General features: G+C 37.2%; 1 protein-coding gene across 1 annotated transcript in view; it reads right to left on the bottom strand.

Annotated features, from left to right (window-relative positions):
- Window positions 1–22,710, bottom strand: part of LOC150105578 (alanine--tRNA ligase, cytoplasmic-like) — a 270,365-nt gene that overhangs the window by 56,351 nt on the left and 191,304 nt on the right. The window lies entirely within an intron of this gene.

The following is a 22,710-nucleotide window of genomic DNA, read 5'->3' as shown; positions in this document are numbered from 1 at the left end:
GCCTTTCATTTTCCAGATTTTATCCCATACAATGTTTGGACTGGTCATTTGATTAATTGATGTAGTAAATTGGATTCATGATTGTTTTTGACTCTGATGCCTCACATAGCGTGCTTTGGCTCGAGCATGCTTGAAAGCTATAAGGTTTGATGTGATGGGATATCTACGAAATATATCCCACTCTCCGTGTTGATCTTTTCTTGGCTGTCTGACATTCTGGATTCCATCAAGGCTTTGGATAGAGTGGAAACCGAGATGATGTTTTGGGGATGGAGGCTGTTGCTGCCTGGACAATGCACTCTGTTATATATTTTACTGCTTCATTGATAGGCATTTGATTGATGGCATCAGCATTAAATTGAATAAAGTGTTCCAGTCAGCCTGGTCCATTTTCCATATAGGTATCTGTGTGGATGAACATGGTTCCTGTGAAGACATTGTGCAGAGAACAGGAAAGTGATCACTTCCATATATGTTCTCTCCCACGTGTGGAAGAATGGAAGGGGAGTAGATTGTACAATCAATTGTAGAATATGAACTGGTAGGCATATGGAAGAAAATATTGAGTTTATTATTTAAAAGGGAGAGGTTATTAGTATCGAGAATTCTTTCAATGATTCGACCTTGTCTATTAGTGTTGGCACTACCCCATCCATTAGGAAAAAGAAAACCAGGACATCCTCTTAAACGATTCAACAATGACTTCTAAGGCCGGAACAGGCCATGCTAGGCCTAAATCCTTGATACGTATGATGATGATGATGACTACCCCATAGAGTATTGTAACCATTAAAGTCACCCATCAAAAGTATGGGTTCAGGCAGTTGCGAGATAAGGTTATCAAGATCAATTTCATTTAACTCAGCACTTGGTGGTAAATAAATTGAACATACTGTAATAAGAAATCACACAGAGAAGCAAATCGCTACTACTTCCAGAGAAGTATTAAGTTGGACCTGATGGAAAGGAATATGACTGCCCACTAGAATAGCTACTCCTCCATGAGGGACCACCTCCCATTCTATCCTTGCATACAACAGTGAAATTCCTAAAGGTAGGGTCTCCTTATTGGGTCTTAAATATGTTTCCTGTAGACAGAAACAGAAAGGTTTTTGTGTTTCTGCAACAAAATCTTGATATCATCGATATTCTGGCTAAATGACAGCAGTTCCATTGTACAAATTTTCCTATTGTTTTGGTTTTATAGACTTGTCTGGTTTTTGGGAGGTTGAGGGCTTACCTTTGTCATATTTATATTTATCAATTGTTTTGGGGAAGTATATCTCTTCCTCTGGTAGAGTATTCAATACATCTGATGTGTTAGGGTCAGTTGGTAAGTTTAGTTTACTTTCACTGGGTACTGAAGTATCCATTTTTTCTGTGGGAGTATCTGGTGGTTTATCTTTAAGTGATATCTTTGCCATAATTTTTTTGACAAGTGGGGGTTTTCATCGAGTGGGATCATTTTTGGAGTTGTCTCTGGAGTAAAGCCATAGGTCATGTGATTGATGCGCTCAACAGAGAAGTACTTGTGATCATAAGGTGCAGGTATGGTGAAATTATCAGATGGTGGAACAGACACAAATGTGAGTTGCTACTGTCACTTGTTTAATTGTTACCTTCTCAGCATAAGAGGACCTCAGAGCAGATATGATAGTGGCTAGGTTTCTTTTTACATCCTGGTATGTTATGTTTTGCTCTGTTTTCATTCTTTGTATTTCTTTTTCATCTTTCCATTTCTGACATGCACGAGAGTAAGCTGGATGATCTTCCTGACAGTTGACACATTTAGCTTTTTTTTTGCACAGCAAGATTTGTTATCATGCTCTTTACTACCGCATTGAGCACATGTAGTAGAACCATGACAGGCAGTTGGGGCATGTCCATATCGCTGACATTTAAAGCATCTCAGTGGGTTAGGGATGTACATTCTAACAGGACAGCTGAGATACCCTGCTTTTACAGATGTTGGAGGCTTAGGTGTATCAAAAGTAAGGATGATGTTCTTGGTTGGAATTAGGCGACCATCCCTATGTATCAGGATGCACCTCAACACCTGTCACTCCTTGATCTTTAAGTTCTGAACATACCTCCTCATCAGGAACATCAAGGAAATCCCATTCTGATATCACTCCTCTATAGGAGTTAAGTGTTTTATGAGGTGTTACTGTAATTTCTACTTCACCATTGTTCTTGCTCTCAGTAGTTTCTCAGAATGTTGCTGACACAATGTTTCCACAAGGACATCATCAGAACGCAATTTCTTAACAGTTTTGGGAGGTCCTGCCAGTTTTTCTAAACCTTTTTGAATAAAGAAGGTTGAAGTTTTCCCTATTGGTTTTTCACCTGTAGCATGAATAATTAAAAATGTTGGTACATTTATGTTAGCATCATATATCTTTTGTTTCTTACTTCTGTTTCCATATGCTGCATCTACAGTATCAGTACTTGGTTGGGACTTTGTTAGGGCCCCTGAAACATTTGAGGATGAAGGATTCATGCTCAAGAAGTTTTTGGTTTGGCACCAGAGCTCCCCCACCCACCATGGAGCCACACATGGACACCCACTGCCTGGCAAGCAATGAATGCGCTCAGGAGTGGAACACCAGGGCTACCCCAGACGCTATACCAGCACTACAGCAAGCCTAGGATCCAAACCCCAGAACATGGGTGAGGGACTTACTGCAACACCGTTGACCCGCGCAGGTAAGCCCACTAGCCAACTGATCCTGGCTGGGCCATCCAGGACTGCCCGTCTTGCAAAAGCAGGGGCCAAAGTAGTGCAAGATTATCAGGATCTCCCTTTCCATATGTCCACGGGTCACACCACATGGCAAACATGGTGGCAGGGCGTTGGATCCCAGTGATGGTGGTCTGGAAAAAAATGATAGTGAAAAAGACTCAGGAGAAATAGAGCGAAGAATATGGGAAGAAAAGCAAAGAAAAAGAGGAAGAATGAAAAGGGCAAGTACCATCACTGGGAGGTCCTCTCCACCATGAACAGGTGTCCCACATGGAGGGGGTATGATAGAAAACTATGTTTCAAGATATATGGAGTAAGGTGGAATCTCACAATATTATGATGATTATATGATGATTTTTTTTTTTTGTGGAAATTTTTTTTTCACTTGATTAAAAAGTAAATCAAAGATCTGTAAATATACCAAGGTTGAATTAATGAAGACATCACATATTTCCCATATACAAATAACAAAAGATGTATTACCTTATTATTAAAATGCTCTAGAGGAGAGATAGTTGAAGGTTTTTTTTTTTTTTTTTTTTTTTAAGATGTGGTTACATAGTAATGTTATTGTCAAGAAATTATATTCTTGTTGCTCCTTTACCCAAGTATAAGCAAACAAAGTGTACACGGAGTGTGTTGGATATTATTATAGTGTCAGAGAGAATTTCAGTTAAGGAAATTCTCTTTAAAAAATAACTGTGCTGCTAGGGGGTTAGTGACAGCAATCATACTGTACTATCTTGAGAAGGGGCTAAATATATCATATGAATGTTCCAATCAGAAAAGGTTATATATGCTAAACCACATATGGGCAACCCCGGCCTGGATCCGGCCCTAATCTATTTCAGCAAAGTTTTTTCTGATTCATAGTGGGAGAAAACATAGTGTGTTCTACTAACTCTCATTAAGCTGATGTCATATGACTTGCGCAAAACACACTATGTTTTCCCCAACCAAGGTCTCTTTCTCACTTTGACTAGCGGTGTGTGCGTGTGTGTGTGTGTGTGTTACAACGTGTCAGTTCGGTACTTGCGTTGGTGTTGTGCTTTGTTCAGTGCCTGCATTGATGTTATGTTCTGTTCAGTGCCTGCGTTGATGTTGTGTTCTGTTCAGTGACTGCGGTGCAGAAGACAGTTTTGTTTGACAGCTCTGAATATCACTTATAAATTTGGGACAATGTCAGGGGTTATTGCAAAAAAAAAAAAAGAAAAGTAGATGCAGAGAATCATCAATTTCAAGACAACTGGACGGAGGATTATTATTTTATTCTGAATAAAGGTTTGCCTGTATGTTTGCTGTGCAACGAATCCGTATCCGTCAACAAAGAATACAACTTGAAGAGATACTTTACTTCGAGACATGCGGATCACCCAAAAATTGATGGACAACTACGAAAAGATGAAATACAGAAATTGAAGAAGAACTTGGATACCCAGCAGCAAATGTTCAACAAGCAATGAATGCAGCACCACAGCATTGTCAAAGCCAGCTTTGCGGTAAGCGAAAAAATCACTAAGCATTCTACATCATTTGGTGAAGGAGAATTTATCAAAGAATGTCTGTTGGAGGTTGCAAGTATAATATGTCCTGAAAAGAAAAAAAGACTTCGAGAATATTTATTTGTTGAGATGTACTGTTGTCTGACGGATAGAAATGATGGCTGATGATATCAAAAAAAGTTTAAAAGAGAAGATTGCTAGATTGGAAGCATTTTCAATTGCTTTGGATGACCGATGCCTCCGTTTGAGGAGTTGATGCGGATTTCAACATCCCAGAAGAATTATTGGCACTTCGGCCGTTAAAAGGAACAACTACTGGTGAAGATATATTTGAAACAGTCAAACAGTCTTCGAGAGATTTGGGATTAAATGGAGTTCACTATCTGGCATATGCACTGATGGAGCGCCTGCAATGGTTGGTGCACAGAAGTAATTTATTGGAATAGTTCATGAAAGAGCAATAGAACTACAGATCCATCCGGAAAATTTAACAAATTTTCACTGCATTATCCACCAACAAAATCTGTGTGCAAAATCGATTAAATTCCCAAATGTTATGGAAGTTGTAGTAGCCAGTATTAACTTTATTAAGTCATGTGCACTTAATCACTGCCAATTTAAGGAGTATTTGGCAGACCTATTTTCGGATTATGAAGATGTGTCTTATTATTGTGAAGTGAGGTGGTTGAGTAAAGGTGAAATGTTAAAATGATTTTATGATCTGAGACAAGACACTGCAGATTTTATGGTCATAAAAGGAAACACAATTAACCAAGTAAAAGATGATGAGTGGGTGTGTGATTTAGCATTCCATGTAGATGTCACCTGATACCTAAACGAACTGAATCTTAAATTGCAAAAACAAGGACAATTGGTTCATTAACTGCATGGACATGTCAAAGCTTTTTGTAATAAACTAAGATTGTTGGAAAGTCAGATAAGAGCTAAAAATTGTTATCATTTTCCTACTCTAGCAACTCATAAAAATATTCCTTATAATTGTTATGGAGATGAAGTGAAGGGACTAATAGAGCAATTTGATACAAGGTTTGCCGACTTCAAAAACAAAGACTCCACATTTGCTATATTTGCTCGTCCGATGGATGCTGATGTAAATAACGTGCCAGAAAACTTACAGATGAAACTTATTGAGCTTCAGGTGGATTTAGTGCTAAAATCACAATTTAACAACATTGCTTTGACAGATTTTTATAAATTTTATTTGGTGGAAGAAAAATATACAAATTTACGTGCCTTTTCAAGAAAAATCATTTGTCTTTTCAGCAGCACATATATGTGTGAAAGAACAGTTTTTTCCGAGGATGAAATACAATAAATCAAAAATAACGGACAAGAATAATGAACGAAAACCTCGAAAATTCTATGCAATTATCCTTAAGTAATATTAACGTCAATATTGATAGTCTCGTAGTTGAAGTACAAGGCCAATCTTCACATTAAATTATGTCGTTCATTATATTATAAAATTTATGTAGAGCTTTATACCAAAGCATTATATTAAATATAAATGAAATATGAAGTAGCAACTAGTTTTAATTCATTTAATATTAATTATTTTATTTAATAATTTGGTCCGGCCCTTGACTTGGAGACAGAATGATAATTTGGTCCCCCGAACTAGGAAAGGTTGCCCATGCCTGTGCTAAACTATTAAGTAGGAAATTATGACCAACTGAAGAGAATGGTAGGTTTGATCCAATGGTATCAGTTACTCAATGCTCTCTTTGGAGAGATATTGGAAATGCATGGGAAATATTTAAAAAATACATTGATGATGCAATATCAGAATGTGTTGCTAGAATTCAAAGAATAAGCAGGATGGAAATGATATAGATGTGCAGTATTATTAAGCAAGGGATTCTTAAGCAAAAGATGATGTGGAAGGAATATCACGTGGATAATGATGATGTTAGTTATGAAAATTATAAGGCACAAGCCAGAAGAGTTACAACTATTGTACAGAAAGTGAGTATGAAAAAAAACTGGCTCTGCATGCTAAAGACAATGCAAAAAAATTCTATGATCATGTTGCAAGTAAAAGAAAGAATGAATGCGAAAGAATAACTCTGCTGAGTGCAAATGGTATACAGGTAGTGGATGCAGAACAAACTGTTCAACTTATGAGTACCTATTTTTGCTATAAGCTATCACTTAGCATATGCAAAACTGAGCTCAATGCTCTCTACAATGGATGAAAGAAGGAAATACTAGAGCAGTTGCATAAAATGAATAAGAATTTGGCTATAGGAGATAGAATATCAGTACATATGCTAAAAGAGCATTTGGTTGAACTGGCTATGCCACTGACCTGGCTGTATAATGAGTCTCAGCACAGGAAAGATTCCACATGAGTGAAAAGAATGTATGATAATCCCATCGCACAAGGATAATGCAAAGATTGACTGTGCAACTATCAAGCTATCAGTATCTCTGAAATGGTGGTGAAGATTTTAAAAAAGTTCATAACAGATTGCATAAAGAAAGGAGCTGACACAGAATCTGTACTTGGCAAAGAACAGAATGGCTTTATAACAAGAAGGTCATGTTTGAGTAACTCAATCTCATTTTATCATAATGTCGCAGTTGAGTTAAAAAAGGGGAATAGTTACATGATGGTAGTTTTGGACTTTGCTAGAGCTTTTGACAAGATAAGCTTTTGATCATTTTGATCATGGAAGGCTGTTACATAAGTTGGAGGATATGGGATTGGATAATAAATAGATAACTGACTGACATATCCAAAAAGTGGGGTATGGACAGGAATGCTAGTCTGCAAGATTTTAGATAACTATTGGAATAGAGTGACATGGGGATTAATCCTTGGTCCACTGTTATTCAATCTTTAAAATTATGATACTGGGAAGGATGAAGCAGAGACACTAGCTATTTGCTGATGTAACAAAGTTAGGAGGCTAATCGGGAATGCAACTGACATGCAGTATTTGCTTAATGATTTGAATAAGCTGGAGTTGTGGACATGTGAAATGTGAAAATGGCAGTCAGTTCAATGTTAGTCAAGTTATGCACTTTGGTGTAATATATTGCTGGGATAATAAGTTGAAGTTTAGAAGTCGCACTGCAAAGACTGTGAATACAGCTTAGAGGATAACTGCAGCAATGAAACAAACATTGATATATAAAGGTAAGGAAGTCATTTTGTCACTTTACAAGGCTTTGATATGACCTCAACTGAATTACTATATGCAGATATGGTCTCCTGGTTTCTAAGATGAATCAGAAAATTATACATACCATACTACACACCAACTTCTAAAAGGATCATACAGGTACCAGTAGATAGAATTTTTCATTTTATGGAGGATTGGAAGAGGGCATCCACTGAAGTTGAGAGAGTGAATGCAGTCAAAAAAAAAAAAGAGATGAGAGCTAGATTTTTCTCTCACAGAGCAGTGTTTGATTAAAATGACTTACCTATGGAAGTGGTAAGTGCAGATAATATGTCATGCCTTCAAGAAAAGTTATGACAAGTGTGGGTGATTTGTGGCATTCTTTAATTAATCCCTGACTCTCTGGAGGTATTTTATAATAATAATAATAAAGTCGAGTGGTTAGCATACCTGATCTCTAACCAAACCAGTTGTGCATTTGAAGTCTGCTGTGAGAACAGAGTTTTGTAGAAGCCTGCTCTGGATGAGATTATATAGCTCCTTGAGTTTGTAAAACTTGTCTTTAAAATAAATAAATGAATAACAATAATAAAATCATGTAATATACATTGCAAGACATCTACAGACAGCTGAGTATATTTTTAATTTTTATTTCTTTAATGTTTTGATTCTTACCCATTTGAAATCCATAATTTTTTTTTTTATTCATTACCTTTACTACCAGTTTTATTGATGAATTATTTCAGTTGATATATATTTCTATCTCACTCACTTGTTTCTCGGTTTCATTCATCTTATTCATGATAAGTGGGTGTGTGTGTGTGTGTGTGGATGGGTGGTGGGGAATACAGGATACTATCATAGTTTTAAACGAAAGAGTAACATTATTATTAACTTCCTATTAACAATTTTTCTCCAAATTAATCTCTGTCAAAACTCCACTATTATCAAAAAATCATACATTTCTGTTTTCTAATGCACTTCTTGATGTATCAATCCACTTAGATGACAGTCTTTCTCTGGATCTTTTTCCTACAATCCTGGCAAAAAACACTCATTTTGCTAACATCCCTCTCCCATTCTGTTTAAATGACCATACTACCTGAAATGCTAACACATTCCTGAATATTTCGTAAAACTCAAGTTTTTAACTCAACTCTCCGATTCATAAGTTAAAATTGATTTGCATACTGTCCTGTGTATATTAGCATTTTGACTAATTTCTCTTTTACTCCATGTAAATTAATTTAGTTGACTTCCTATGATGAGGTGCTGAAGGGTCAAAGATGTATAACTGAGAGAAAACCTGCACATAGCCTTTAAAGATCAAAGCTTCTGACCAAATGTCCAATCCTCACCTTCTCATAGCGCACCTGTTAGGTATCTACCTGATTATTGAACGAATAAGGATGGGCTGGTAATTTGGGATTTAGCCAACCAAATTGTATTCTTATTGGCTTAAACCACAAAGTAAAATGATGGCACAATATGACAGAAATTCATGCCAGCTGAGGCATCACCTGGATAAACAAGGCCCTGTTGTTTTCACTAGGGAACTAAAGTGAACGGCAAAAGTCATCTAATGAAACAAATCCTGAAACAGATCCCAACTGAACATCACCAGAGTTCAAGATTCATACTATCAACATAAGAAGCCTGAATGGCAAAGAAATGGAGCTGGCTGGAGGAATTGGACAAGTACCAGATCGACATAACAGGGGGGGGGGGGGGGTGATGAAAACAAAAAAGACAAAAACTGGTTAGATCTTTTTAAGCAATAAATACAAAATGTTATATTCAGGCAATAACAATCAGGGGAAAAGAAGGAGCAGCTACAGTATTCAACATAAAATATGAGGATAATCTTCTTGAATGGCAGGCAATATCGAGCACAGTGATGTGGGCAAATATCAGAATGAGAAACAGAACAATGAGACTTATTTGTGCCTATGGTCCCACAAAAGGTTCTAATAAAATAAAAGTGGAGGAATACTAATAATGGGATTGGTTATTACTAACACAAAGTTCCAACATAAAAATGTGCAGAGAAGATGCAAGGGGAAAAAAATAAAAAAGTCTCATTGACTAGGTTATTGTTGATAGTGATTTTTCTCTCTGGTGCAGGACACGGGTGTACAGAGAATTTGAAATTGGAGGTGATCACCATTGAGTCTTGAACAGGATAAAATTGAATTTCATATTGAAAAGAAGAACATGTAAGAAAGCTTTAAAGCAAATCAAAGTTGAGCAGCTCTCAGATGTGAACTTCAGACTAAAATACACACACCCATTATTCAAAGAAAAACTGAAAGAGTTTCAGAATAGGAACCAAATCTTGGAGATTCAGTGGCAAGTCCTGAAGAAAACATTGATTGATTCAGCCAGAAAGGCATGTGGTGAAGTTGTCTGAAGGATAGGAAAATCAGAACTCCATGGTGGACACAGGAAGTTAAAGAGGCAGTGAAGAAAAAGAAGAAACCATATGAAAAGTTCCTGTAAAATAACTCAGCTTGTGCTCTTAAATACAGAGACAAATGTAAGAAAGCTAAATACTGTATAAAAGTAGCTAAACAACATGGGAAGACTTTGTAGGAACATAGAAAATAAATATCAGGAAGGTAGCATGCAAATTATTCTGGTGGCTGTTGAAAAAGGTCAAAAATGGAGGAAAGCATGCTGTAAAAGGAATTAGAGATAATAAAGGTGACACGAAACCTGGAGAAAAAGGTATCCTTGATATATGGGGTAATTACTTTGAAAAATTGTTAATGAAACAAGCAGTGACAGCACAGTCAAAAAAAACATGCAACAGGCACATAATCAGAATACATATCCATACTTGAAGTAGAAAAAGCCATCAAAAGCTTGATATTTTGACTAGAAATGCTGAAATATGGAGGTATAAAAGTCTTACAGTGGCTGCACTGCACTGCATATTTTTATAAAGCCTGGCCAGAGGGATGAATTCCAGATGAGGGGAGTAGAGATCTCATAGTACCCATACATAAAAAGTGAAATAAAACTGAATGTGGAATTACAGAGGTATCTTCCTACTGAGTGTTCCTGGTAAGATTTATGTAAGTATACTTGAGAAACAGTTGAGAAGGATTGCAGAAGGGAAGCTTGGTGAAGAACAAGCTGGATTCAGGCCAAATAGAGGCTGTCAGGTTCAGATTTTTGCTTCACAACAAATAGTTGAGAAATCGTGGTAATATAACAAAGATCTAAAATAAAAAACATATTTGGTCGTTTAATAATTAAAAATACAAACTTATTTAATACTGACCATTTTACAAACATCTTATATTATAGCCTACCAGTTTTGCCAGCATACCGTCTAGCTTTTTCAAAGCGTTTACAGAAAGACATAAAAACTAGTAAATGCAAATTGAAAGGAACATAAAAACGTTGTAAACAAACTAGTAGCTAAGGTTACACGTTCGTGTGACAGAGACTGAAATGACTTATTGTTCTTACTCATTATCATGCATGCGTGTTTGTTGTAAACGTGTTATGTGATTACTGGCTAGCTGTAGTTCAGATGGATTTAGAGAGAGGATCAGGTTTTTCCACGAACTGTTTAGGATTGCGCCCTGATTTCTGTTGAGGTTTCCACCGGTTATTAACACTATTGCGGGTTCCTTGAATAAACGATGTCTGTAGTTGTCATCCAGATATGGCATGGAGCTGTTTTGCCACTCTGTCGTGTGGTTAGACATACAGAAATGATGTGCTAAGCCGGAAGAGATACTTCTGTTGTGATTTACATCACCAACATGTTCTTTATGTCTGATTTCCAAACTCCGTGAAGTTTGTCCAATGTAGGTAAGACCGCTCTTCCGACTTAGCACATCATTTCTGTATGTCTAACCACACGATAGAGTGGCAAAACAGCTCCATGCCATATCTGGATGACGACTACAGACATCGCTTATTCAAGGAAGCTGCAATAGTGTTAATAACCAGTGGAAACCTCAACAGAAATCAGGGTACAATCCTAAACAGTTTGTGGAAAAACCTGATCCTATCTCTAAATCTATCTGAACTACAGCTAGCCAGTAATCACATTACACGTTTACAACAAACACGCAATCATGATAATGAATAAGAACACTAAGTCCTTTCAGTCTCTGTCACGCGAACGTGTAACCTTAGTTATTAGTTTGTTTACAATGTTTTTATGTTCCTTTCAATTTGCATTTACTAGTTTTTATGTCTTTCCGTAAACACCTTGAAAAAGCTAGACAGTTTGCTGGTGAAACTGGTAGGCTATAATGTAAGATGTTTGTAAAATGGTCAGTATTAAATAAGTTTGTATTTTTAATAACAAAGATCTGTATTTAAATTTTATAGACCTGCCAAAGGCATAAGACAAGGTGCCAAGAGAAAAGGTATTCAAAACACTACAGTTATATGGTGTCTTGGCCATTATATCAAGCAATACTTAGTCTTTATTTGAGTTGTAAGTCAGCAGTTAGAATTGAAGGAAGTACAGGAAGATGGTTTAATGGTAAATCTGGTGTGAGACAAGGATGTACATTATCCCCTCTGTTATTTGTTATCTATATGGATCACAATATGAAGGAAAGCGGTATTAAACCTGATATCAAAATTGGAGATGTTAATCTTAGCTCTTTACTTAATGCAGATGATGTTATACTTTTAAATAAATCTAGTACAGGTCATCTGCAAGATTCCTTGACTAAACTGAATAACTGTTGTAATAAATTTGGTATGAAAATCAGCAATAACAAGACAAAGACAATGAAAATGGGCAGAAACACTGAAAATATCAACTACATCATGAATGGAGAACCTATAGAACAAGTAAAACATTTCAGAGCTACTTAGGCACAATTTTTAGTGAAGATGGCTAATTAAATATGGAAATAGACAACAGAATCAACAAAGCTGGTTATGTAGGAACTCAACTGAATAAATTTATATGGAATAAGAAAAGAAATTAGTCAAAACACTAAATTAGTTGTCTATAAGACAATGTTCAAACCAATTTTAATGTATGGATCTGAGAGCTGGATTAGAAATAAAACACTTGAGAAAGACTAGAAACCACAGATATGAGTCCTGAGAAAGATTAGGGATGTGAACAGACAGATGCCATCTTAAGTGCCAATGGTAAGGAACCAGTAAGTGAGCATATCAAGCAACTGAAATAAAACACAAATAAAACCAATAATTAATACAATGAAACAAAAAATTATCACTGATCCAACTCAGAAGTCTGTTATCAATCCCATCTGTTTCAATTTATTTAATAGTATGTCATGTGGGAGTCTACCAAAAGCTTTTGCAAAATCCAAGTACACCACTATACACATATATGCATCTCCCTTGTCCAAGGTATTTGTTACCTTTTTTATAGTACATAATTAAGTTAGTAAAATGATCTCCCTTTAATAAACCCATGTTGATAACACAGAGAATACTGCTGTTATCAATCCATTTCTGTATCCTACTTCTCACCAATCTCTCCAGTACCTTTATCACATCTCTAGATATACAGATTGGCCTATAACCGGAAGTCACAGCCTCATCGCCACGTGTATGCAGTGCAACAATTTTATCTTCTTTCCACTCCCTTGGAACATGCACTGTTGTAAGACTCTTATTAAATAGGCATGCCAATGCTACAGCCAATTCCCTGGAATATTCCCTTAAGATGTGTGGTGATACATCATCAAATCCTATCACTTTATTGACATCGAGGTTATTTATTTCCTCAAATACCTCCTGCTCACTCACAATTAAGTCATCCTCTCCTATGTCCTCTACGCTTAGTTTCTCATGATTCCACCCTAATGAGGATGAAACACCCTTATAAATAATTGATCACTTATCAAGTATTGATCATTTTACCAGAACAATCATGGTAAGATGATCATTCTTCCTTCTACTTGCCACATATCTAAAAACTCTCTAGGTTTTTTCTTTGCCTGGTTTGTCAATGTCTGCTCATACTGTACTTTTGTTTTCCTTACTAACTGAGTCACTCTCCTGGCTTGTTCTTTATACACCTCATGTAACTGATGCTGCTGATGATGATTATTATTATTATTATTTTGACACCTCCATTATTCATCTTGTACTGTCTGCAAAGTACTTCTTCAGATTTCGTGCTTAAGCCACTCATTCATCCATTTTACACCTACCTTATTCAACCTTTTGGCCTTCGGAATACATTCACACATTGATGCTGTTACGTATTTCTTTGTCAGTTCCCAAGGAGCGTTTATTTCCTTACCATTCAACTTCTCATTCCATGCCATAGCTCCAAGCTGTCTCCTAAGTTTGTCATAATCACCAGCCTTATAATTCCACATATATACTTTCCTTACAGAAGTCTCCATATGGCTAGCCACAACCCAAGTGATCACTTCATGAACACTCTCACCAACTGGAGGAAAGTGTGAAACCCCACTAATAACTGCATCCTAACCTGCCTATCATTGTCATAATCTCGCAAGAACTTGAGAAATTTATTTTCCTTATTCCTAAATGATATCTCTTCATTCCAATCTATACTGCCATAATATTAAAATCACCCATAATAATTATCCTTCCTTTGTTCACTAATTCAAGTTGTTTATACATTTCTTCATCACCACCCTCAACATTCCCTGGCCTATAGCAACATCCAATTGTTGTTGGATGTTGCTATAGGCCAGGGAATCTATCTTCCTGTCAATCTCCACGTTACACCACACTGCCTCAATCTTTGCCACTATTTCCATCTTTCATGTCTACCTTATTTGGACATAATTCCTCTGCTATCATCAGCAGCACATCCCCCCCCCTCCCTTTTTGTCCTTTCTATCCTTGCAAAAAATACTGTGTCCTTTCATTTCTATCCCATTAGAATATCATCTTCATTCAACCATATTCAGCCGGCGAAGGTTGGTCGATTGGTAGAGCCTCTGCTACTAATGGCTCAGTTAAGTAAGTTTGAGCGCGGTTAGTAGTTGGAAGGGGACCAATCGTTCGATGCTATCGGCACACTCTCCCTCGATGAGTCTTTGGACTCCCTGGAGGTGTCAAAATAATAATAATAATAATAATAATAATAATAATAATAATAATAATATTTCACTTATTCCAAAAATTTTGGAGTGAATAAACTCAATCAGTGAAACCATTTCAACTCCCTTATTTCTGATACTTCTAGCATTTGTAAGCAAACACAGTAATTCATTTTTAAGTCTATAACCAGTCCTATCCAAGCCACTTGTTGCTTGTGATTTCCCCACCACACCTGCCTCTGCCCAATCACCTTTATTACCACATATATCGGCTCAGTATCAACTTCTCCACCTACATCGCAATATACTCCATCTTCATACACATTCACTCTCTCTCTCTCTCTATGCTGTTCACTGTCCACCTGGGTTCCCCCCATTTCCCTGTTCCTCTTGCATTCCCATTTTGTCTTCATCTCTCACACTACTACTGTTTCCACTTCCCAAGCACTTTTGTCTCTTCAATACTACTCTCCTTATTTTTCACTTCATCTCTTGCATGCATCACACACTGTACTTCCATCTAGCAAGACTTTCTCCAGTGCACTCACTCCAAAGAAATTCAAATGCAACCCATCAACACCTGTATAATTCCATTCTTCCCTCAAACACATGCCATACATCCACAAACTGTACTTCCCATCTCATCACATAGCTCGGTTAGCATACCATTCATAATTTTGGCTCTCTGTCTCAATTTATCTTTGTCATACCTCGGCAACACATTGACAACCTTTCCCACTACACTGTCATCTTTCACTCTTTTCAATAACCTTCTGATATTCACCCTCACATCAAACAAATTGTAGCTCAATGAATTGCCATTCGGTAAAATGTCTTTCAATTAACTGTTTTTGGTGAAATTTCATGGAACCTCATGATGCACATTCCATTATTTTTTTTTATAATTAGTGGAGTTTCATTTAAAGGAACCATTTTTGGAATATCATCAGGAGTTGGCCCATATCGATTTTTCTATTTGATACGCTCTAAAGAGATAGCAAACAGCTCACACCATTCAGGGATGTTGTACTTGTGAGAAGGTCCCTGTTGACACTTTCTTTACAGTTGTCTTCTCAGCATAAGAGGATTTACCACTAGATATTGTTACTTTTGTGGTATACTGCCTATTCAACTCCTAATATGGGATGCTCTGCTTGTTTTTTTTTTATCTCCTTTTCATTCTTCTATCTTTAGTATGCTTGGAAGTATGCCGAGTGATCTTGCTCACAATTATTCATTGTTCAGTCTTTGTTCTTGTGGAGGTACCCAAAAATAACCAGAATCTGAACTTGTCATATGCACATTTTCTAGTTACAGATGATGCCACTAGGCATCGTGAGTATGCAGTTTTCCAAGCCAGTCTGGCAAGTGGTGTCATCCTGCATGAACTAGTTTGTTGTTCTGACAGCTTTTTTTTGTTAGTGCTTGTAATCAAGTTTGGCACTTTTGTAATGGCTGACCATAAGGAACAGAGGGTGTGTGAGAAATTTTGTTTTCTTTTGGGTAAAACTGCAGCTGAAACTATTGTTATGCTTCAGCAAGCCTTTAAGGATGATGCTTTAGATAAAACGCAAGTCTATGAATGGTTTTCTCATTTCAAAAATGGGAGATATGTCAGTCGAAGACCAACCACAATCTGGCCAACCCTTGACAAGCAGAAATGATGAAAACATCGAAAAGGTTTGCAGGTAATTAATAGATCATCGAAAGACCAGTGAGCAAGTTTATGAAGATATGAATTTGTCATGGAGTTCATGCCAGCGAATTTTACGGATGATTTGCAAATGAAATGTGTCCACTAAATTTGTTCCTCATTTGTTCACAGAGGATAAAAAAAATATCACGTGAATGTTTGCCACGATTTGAGGGAGCTAGTTCTTAATGACCAAAACATTCTTTCAAAAGTTGTGACCAGTATGAGTCTTGGTGCTACGGTTAATATCATCATCATTATCATCAAATTCCTGCCATGTACCCTCAAGGGGTGTACAGGATATGATAGTACTACATGAAAAAAATTACATCATTACTAACTTCCTATCTACAATTTTCCTCCATATCAGTCTGTTACTTGTCAAGACTGCAACATTATCAGCTCTTATATTTCTATCGTCTAAACTTCTAAAGCACTTTGTACAGTATCAATCCACCTATATCTTGGTCTTCCTCTGGGTCGTTTTGCTGCCAACCTGGCAGAGAACACTTGTTTTGCTAATCTTTCTTCGCCCATTCTGTTTAAGTGACCATACCACCTGAGATTAGCTCTGCTAACGCATTCCTGGATGTTGTCAATGTCAAGTTCTTTCCTAATATCCTTGTTTTTAATATGATATTGCCATTGATGCCATCTGTTCACGCCTATAATCTTTCTCAGGACTCTCATATCTGCGGTCTCTAGTCTTTGGTCAAGTGTTTTACTTCTGACCCAGCTCTCAGATCCATAAGTTAAAACTGGTTTGAACACTGTCTTGTATACAGCTAATTTAGTGTTCCGACTAATTTCTCTCGTATTCCATATGAATTTATTCAATTGACTTCCCACCATACCAGCTTTGCTGATTCTGTTGTCTATTTCTATTTTACTTTACCATCTTCAGTAAAAATCGTGCCTAAGTAGCTGAAATATTTTGTTTGTTCCGCAGGTTCTCCATTCACAACACAGTTGACATTTTCAATGATGCTGTCTATTTTCATTGTCTTTGTCTTTTTATTGCTGACCTTCATACCATATCTATTACAACAGCTATTCAATTTAGTCAGAGAATCTTGCAGACTTGTAGCAGATTTATTGATAAGTATAACATCATCCGCATAAAGCAAAGACCTGACATTAACATCTCCAATTTTGATATCATGTTTAATACCACTTTCCTTCATAATGTGATCCATATAGATAATGAATAACAGAGGGGATAATGTACATCCTTGTCTCACACCAGATTTAACATTAAACCATCTTCCTGTACTTACTTCAATTCTAACTGCTGACTTACAACTCAAGTAAAGACTAAGTATTGATTGATATAATGCCCCATTGACACCATATAACTGTAGCATATTGAATAGCTTCTCTCTTGGCACCTTGTCATATGTCTTTTCCAAATCGACAAAACTTAAATACAGATCTCTGTTATGTTCCCATGCTTTCTTGACTATTTGTCATAAAGTGAAGATCTGATCCTGACAGCCTCTATTTGGCCTGAATCCAGCTTGTTCTTCACCAAGCTTTTCTTCCACAATTCTTCTCAACCGTTTCTCGAGTATACTTGCATAGATCTTGCCAGGAACACTCAGTAGGAAAATACCTCTGTAATTCTCACATCCAGTTTTATTTCCCTTTTTATATATGGGTACTATGAGAGCTCTACTCCAATCATCGGGAATTCGTCCCTCAGTCCAGGCTTTCTGAACTATGCAGTGCAGCGACTGTAAGATTCTTATACCACCATACTTCAGCATTTCTGGTCAAATATCATCTACTCCTGAATATGCCTTTCCACATTTCAAGCCTTTGATGGCTTTTTCTACTTCAAGTATGGATATGTATTCCTGATTGCATGCCTAGTCAGTGTTTTTTACCACTGTGCTGTCATCACTGCTTGTTTCATTTAGCAGTTTTTCAAAGTAATTACTCCATACTTCAAGGATATCTTTTTCTCCCGTTTTTCATGTCACCTTTATCATCTCTAACTCCTTTTACAGCACTCTTTCCTCCATTCCTAAGCTTCTTCAACAACCTCCAGAATATTTTCCCACCTTCTTGATATTTATTTTCTACATTCTTGCCAATGTCCTCCAATGACTTTTGTTTAGCTAGTTTTACACGGTGTTTAGCATTCTTGCATTTGTCTCTGTATTCTCTAAGAGCACAAGCTGACTTATTTGACAGGAACTTTTGATATGCTTTCTTCTTTTCCTTCACTGCTTCTTTAACTTCCTGTGTCCACCAGGGAGTTCTGATTTTTTTATCCTTGCAGACAACCTCACCACATGCCTCTCTGGCAGAATGAATCAATGTTTTCTTCAGAGTTTGCCATCGAATCTCCAAGGTTTGATTCCTGTTCTCAAACTCTTTCATTTTTTCTTCAATAATCGTTGTGTATTTTAGTCTACAGTTCACATCTGAGAGCTGCTCAACTTTTATTCGCTTTAAAACTTTCTTACGTGTTATTCTTTTCAATATAAAATTCAATTTTATCCTGCGCAAGACTAAATAGTGATCACTTCCAATTTCACATCCTCTGTACACTCTGGTGTCCTGCACCAGGGAGTAAACATCAATATCAACAATAACATAGTCAATGAGACTTTTCTTATTCCTTGCCTCTTCTCTCCATGTGAATTTGTGCGCATTTTTATGTTGGAACATGATGTTAGTAATAACCAGTCCATGTCCTGAGCAGAAATCCAACAGGTGTTTGCCATTATTATTAGCTTTGCTCTTTTCTCCAATTTTCCCAAAATATTTTTGTATGTCTCACAATCATTTCCTGCTCTGCTATTCAGATCCCCAACAAGGCCAACTTTTCCTTTTTCATTGTGTCAGTTGCTTTTTCTAAAGCCTCAAAAAATTCCTCCACTTCTACCTTAGTAGAACCTTCTGTGGGACCATAGGCACAAATAAGTCTCATTGTCCAGTTCCCCATTCTCATATTTGCCCACATTACTCTACTTGAGACTGACTGCCATTCAAGAAGATTAGCCTCGTATTTTGTGTTGAATACTATGGCTACTCCTTCTTTTCCTTGATTGTCATTGCCTGAATAATTCACTGAGACCCAAGAAGGCAAGTCAAGTTCAATAAAACATCAAGACAACATTGATTTGTTTTTTGATGTGAATGGAATTGTACACAAAGAATTTGTTCCTCCTGGGCAGACTGTGAACCAACATTTTTATTTCAATATTTTGAGAAGACTGCATGATAGTACATGATGTGGAGTAGCAGAGATTGGTTACTGCACCACGACAATGCTCCAGCCCACATGACCTTGTTTGTCCAACAGTTCTTGATGAAAAACAATATGGCGGTTGTTCCCCACCCTCCCTACTCGCATGATCTCTCTCTCTCTCTCTCTCTCCATGTGACTTTTTTGAGGACTGCATGATAATACATGATGTGGAGTAGCAGATATCAGTTGCTGCACCATGATAATGCTCCAGCCCACATGACCTTGTCTGTCCAACAGTTCTTGATGAAAAACAATATAGCAGTTGTTCCCCACCCTCCCTACTCGCATGATCTCTCTCTCTCTCTCTCTCTCTCTCTCCATGCAACTTTTTTTAATTTCCATGGTTAAAGAAACCATGAAAGGGCAGTAAGTCGTTGATGTAGACGAAGTGAAAAAAAAAGTCACTAGAGGCCATAAACAGTATTCCAGTTGAACAGTTCCAAAACTGTTTCCAACAGAGGAAAAAATGTTTGGACAAGTGCATTGACTCACATGGAGAGTACTTTGTAGGAGACTAGAATATCTCATCTCATCTTCCTTTATCCCTCTTTTACCTTGCGGTGTCAAGGGTTTATTAATCATCGGACCTCAAACCGTTCACAGGATAAGGTGGTCGGTCCTACGCCTCGGTGTATCCTATATCCGTAGTGTTGAGTTCTAAAGGCCGGTTTGCCTGCTTTGCGGGATGAAAAACCCCAGGATAAACTTAGAGGGAAAAACCCTACTCTCCATGCCCAAGACTGGCTAACTTGGCTATGGCTGAAGAAGACCCTTCAGCTCCTCATGTCACTGAAGGGAATCGAACCTAGGACTCCTTCCCTAGGCATATGGTTCATTTTGGGTACCCCTCGTATATGGCAGAGCCATGACAGGAAGTTTGAGAATGACCATACTTCTGACATTTAAAGCAGCACAAAGAGTTTAAGATATACAGCCCTACTACACAGTTCAGATATCCTGTTTTTCACAGGTTGGTATTTAGGTGTGCTGAAAAGGATGATATTTCTGGTGGGAACCAGATGACTATCTCTATGTATGAGGATTCTCCTTATGCCTCCTCCCTGGTCTTTCAATTCAAAGTAGTTCTCTTCATCTGGAACATCAAAGAGGTCCCACCCACATATTACTCTTCGAGAACAGTTCAAAGTTTTGCAGGAGGTAATTATGATAGGTACCCCCCCCCCGATGGATACTGCACAAAGGAGTTGCTTTGATTGGTCAGTATTGTTGATGTTTTTATAAGGATGCCCTTCTGAACAGAATTTTTTGACTGATTTTTGAGATCGTGCCAACTCTTCCAAACACTTCTGGGTGAAAAAGTGCAACATTTTCCAGAGTTAAGTGATTAACAAGATTGTCATGTTTATTACTGCCTCTGATGTTTTTGCTCTTCTTGATTTTGTTTTCTGTTGCTATTGCAATAGTTTCTGGATATGCATGGGGTTCATTGAGTGACCCTGAAAAACTTATACTCAAAGGGAGTTTATTTTATTGCCAAAGCTCTCCCCCACCACAGAGTCATACCTGGATGCCCACTTTCTGGCAAGCAATGCCTGTGATTGGGAGTGGAATGCCATGGCTACTCAAATGCCATACTGATACTACACCAAGCTTTGGGTTCTGTCCCCTAACTTACTGCAATACAACTGACCCTTTCAGGAAAGCTCAATAGTCAAATGCTCCGAGCTGGGCCATCCAGGACCGCCTACCATTCCAAGCAGAGGCCAAACCAGTTAGAGTACCAGGATCTCCCTTTCCAGATGTCATGGGTTGTGCCACATGGCAAACACAACAGTAATGCATTGGATCCCAGTGATGGTGGTCTGGAAAATAAGATAGTAAAAAACACCCAGGAAAAGTAGAGTGAAGAACATGGAAAGAAAAAAAATAGAAAAAGATTAAGAACAAAAGAGAACCAGTGATGGGAGGTCCTCTCTACTGTGAACAGGTGCCTTGTTTGGAGAGATTAGTGAGAAGAAAGCAAAAAGTTCTTCAGTTTCATAAAAGCCTAATATCTGAAAATCCAAACTCATCATCAAAAACACCAAAATTCATCTGTACAAAACCACCGTTCAAGCCATATTTATACATGGTTAACAAACCTGAACATCACTACTCAAATTCACAGTCAATATTATAAATAGCACTGGGACTATCCACCTGTGATCACTATTAGGATATATGTGGCAACACAATATTCTGAATACTTCATTCTTGAAAAAGTCAAAGACCTCTAATAGAAACTATTCTGAGACATCAATTTAGACATTTACCCTCACCTACGTTCAGTGCTCATGCTCTCTATAGAGGAAGACCAACAAAGCAGTTTTAACAAAGCATAAAGTTTTTTAAGACAAGACCCATACAACAACTGACATTTGCTAGTTGGCAGCACATCACAGAGCAATCTGGCTCATCTTCATTTAATAGACTACAAGTTTTGTTATATTGTACATTTCTGTCTCATCATTATCATCAGCCCTTGTCAATTCACTGGTCTGGATGAGGGCCTTTCCAAGATTACTCCAAAACTGTCAATGGTTTTCCTTCTTCATGTCACTCCTGCAAATCTGATAATAATCATCAATCCATGGTGATCTGAGTCAGCATCATGGTCATTTTTCCTCTCATGGAATTCAATCCAGTACTTCATTTGTTCATTGTTGATCTTATCTTCAAGCAATATGCCTAGCCCATTGCTATTTCAGATGTTTCACTCTTTCTATGATGTTAGAGACTTTGGTTTGATTTCTTATCCAAATATTCCTTTTGTGATCTGGTCTTGTGATACCAAGAATACTTCTTTCCAGGCTAAATTGTGTTGTTCTTAATTTTTGGATTTCCTTTACATTTAGTGACCATTTTTCACAGCTGTTCAAAATAGGAAGAATACATTGTTAAAAACTTTTATTTTCAGGTATAATGGTAATTGGCTTTTGAATATTGACTAATTTTCCAAATGCTCTCCACCCAAGCATCATACGTCTTTTAATTTCGTGCATGATATTTTGTTCCACTGATATCCACTGCCCTAAGTATATGTAATGATCTACTTGATTGTTTTCATCATTACCGATTTTTATTATTTCTGGTTGTACATAGCTACTGCACATAAAAATTATAAAAATAAGCAAGAACACAAAGAATTAAATGCATGCTCAATGGATAACTATAGAACAAGTAAACCATGAAGCTGTAATTTAGATATAATTTTAATGAAGATGTGAAAATTAAATATGCAAACAGAAATGCTGGTAAGGAGCCAGATGAACATGACACAGTATTCAAATATATATATATATATATACAAGACAGTTTTAACTTATG

Source organism: Typopeltis vanoorti, chromosome 6, assembly GCF_054136105.1.
Source record: "Typopeltis vanoorti isolate ZY-2024b chromosome 6, IOZ_Tvanoo_1.0, whole genome shotgun sequence".
In the NCBI taxonomy this organism is placed as follows: Eukaryota; Metazoa; Arthropoda; class Arachnida; order Uropygi; family Thelyphonidae; genus Typopeltis; species Typopeltis vanoorti.
Note: the sequence above shows the minus strand (reverse complement) of the source record. Positions and strands in the feature narration are given on the sequence as shown.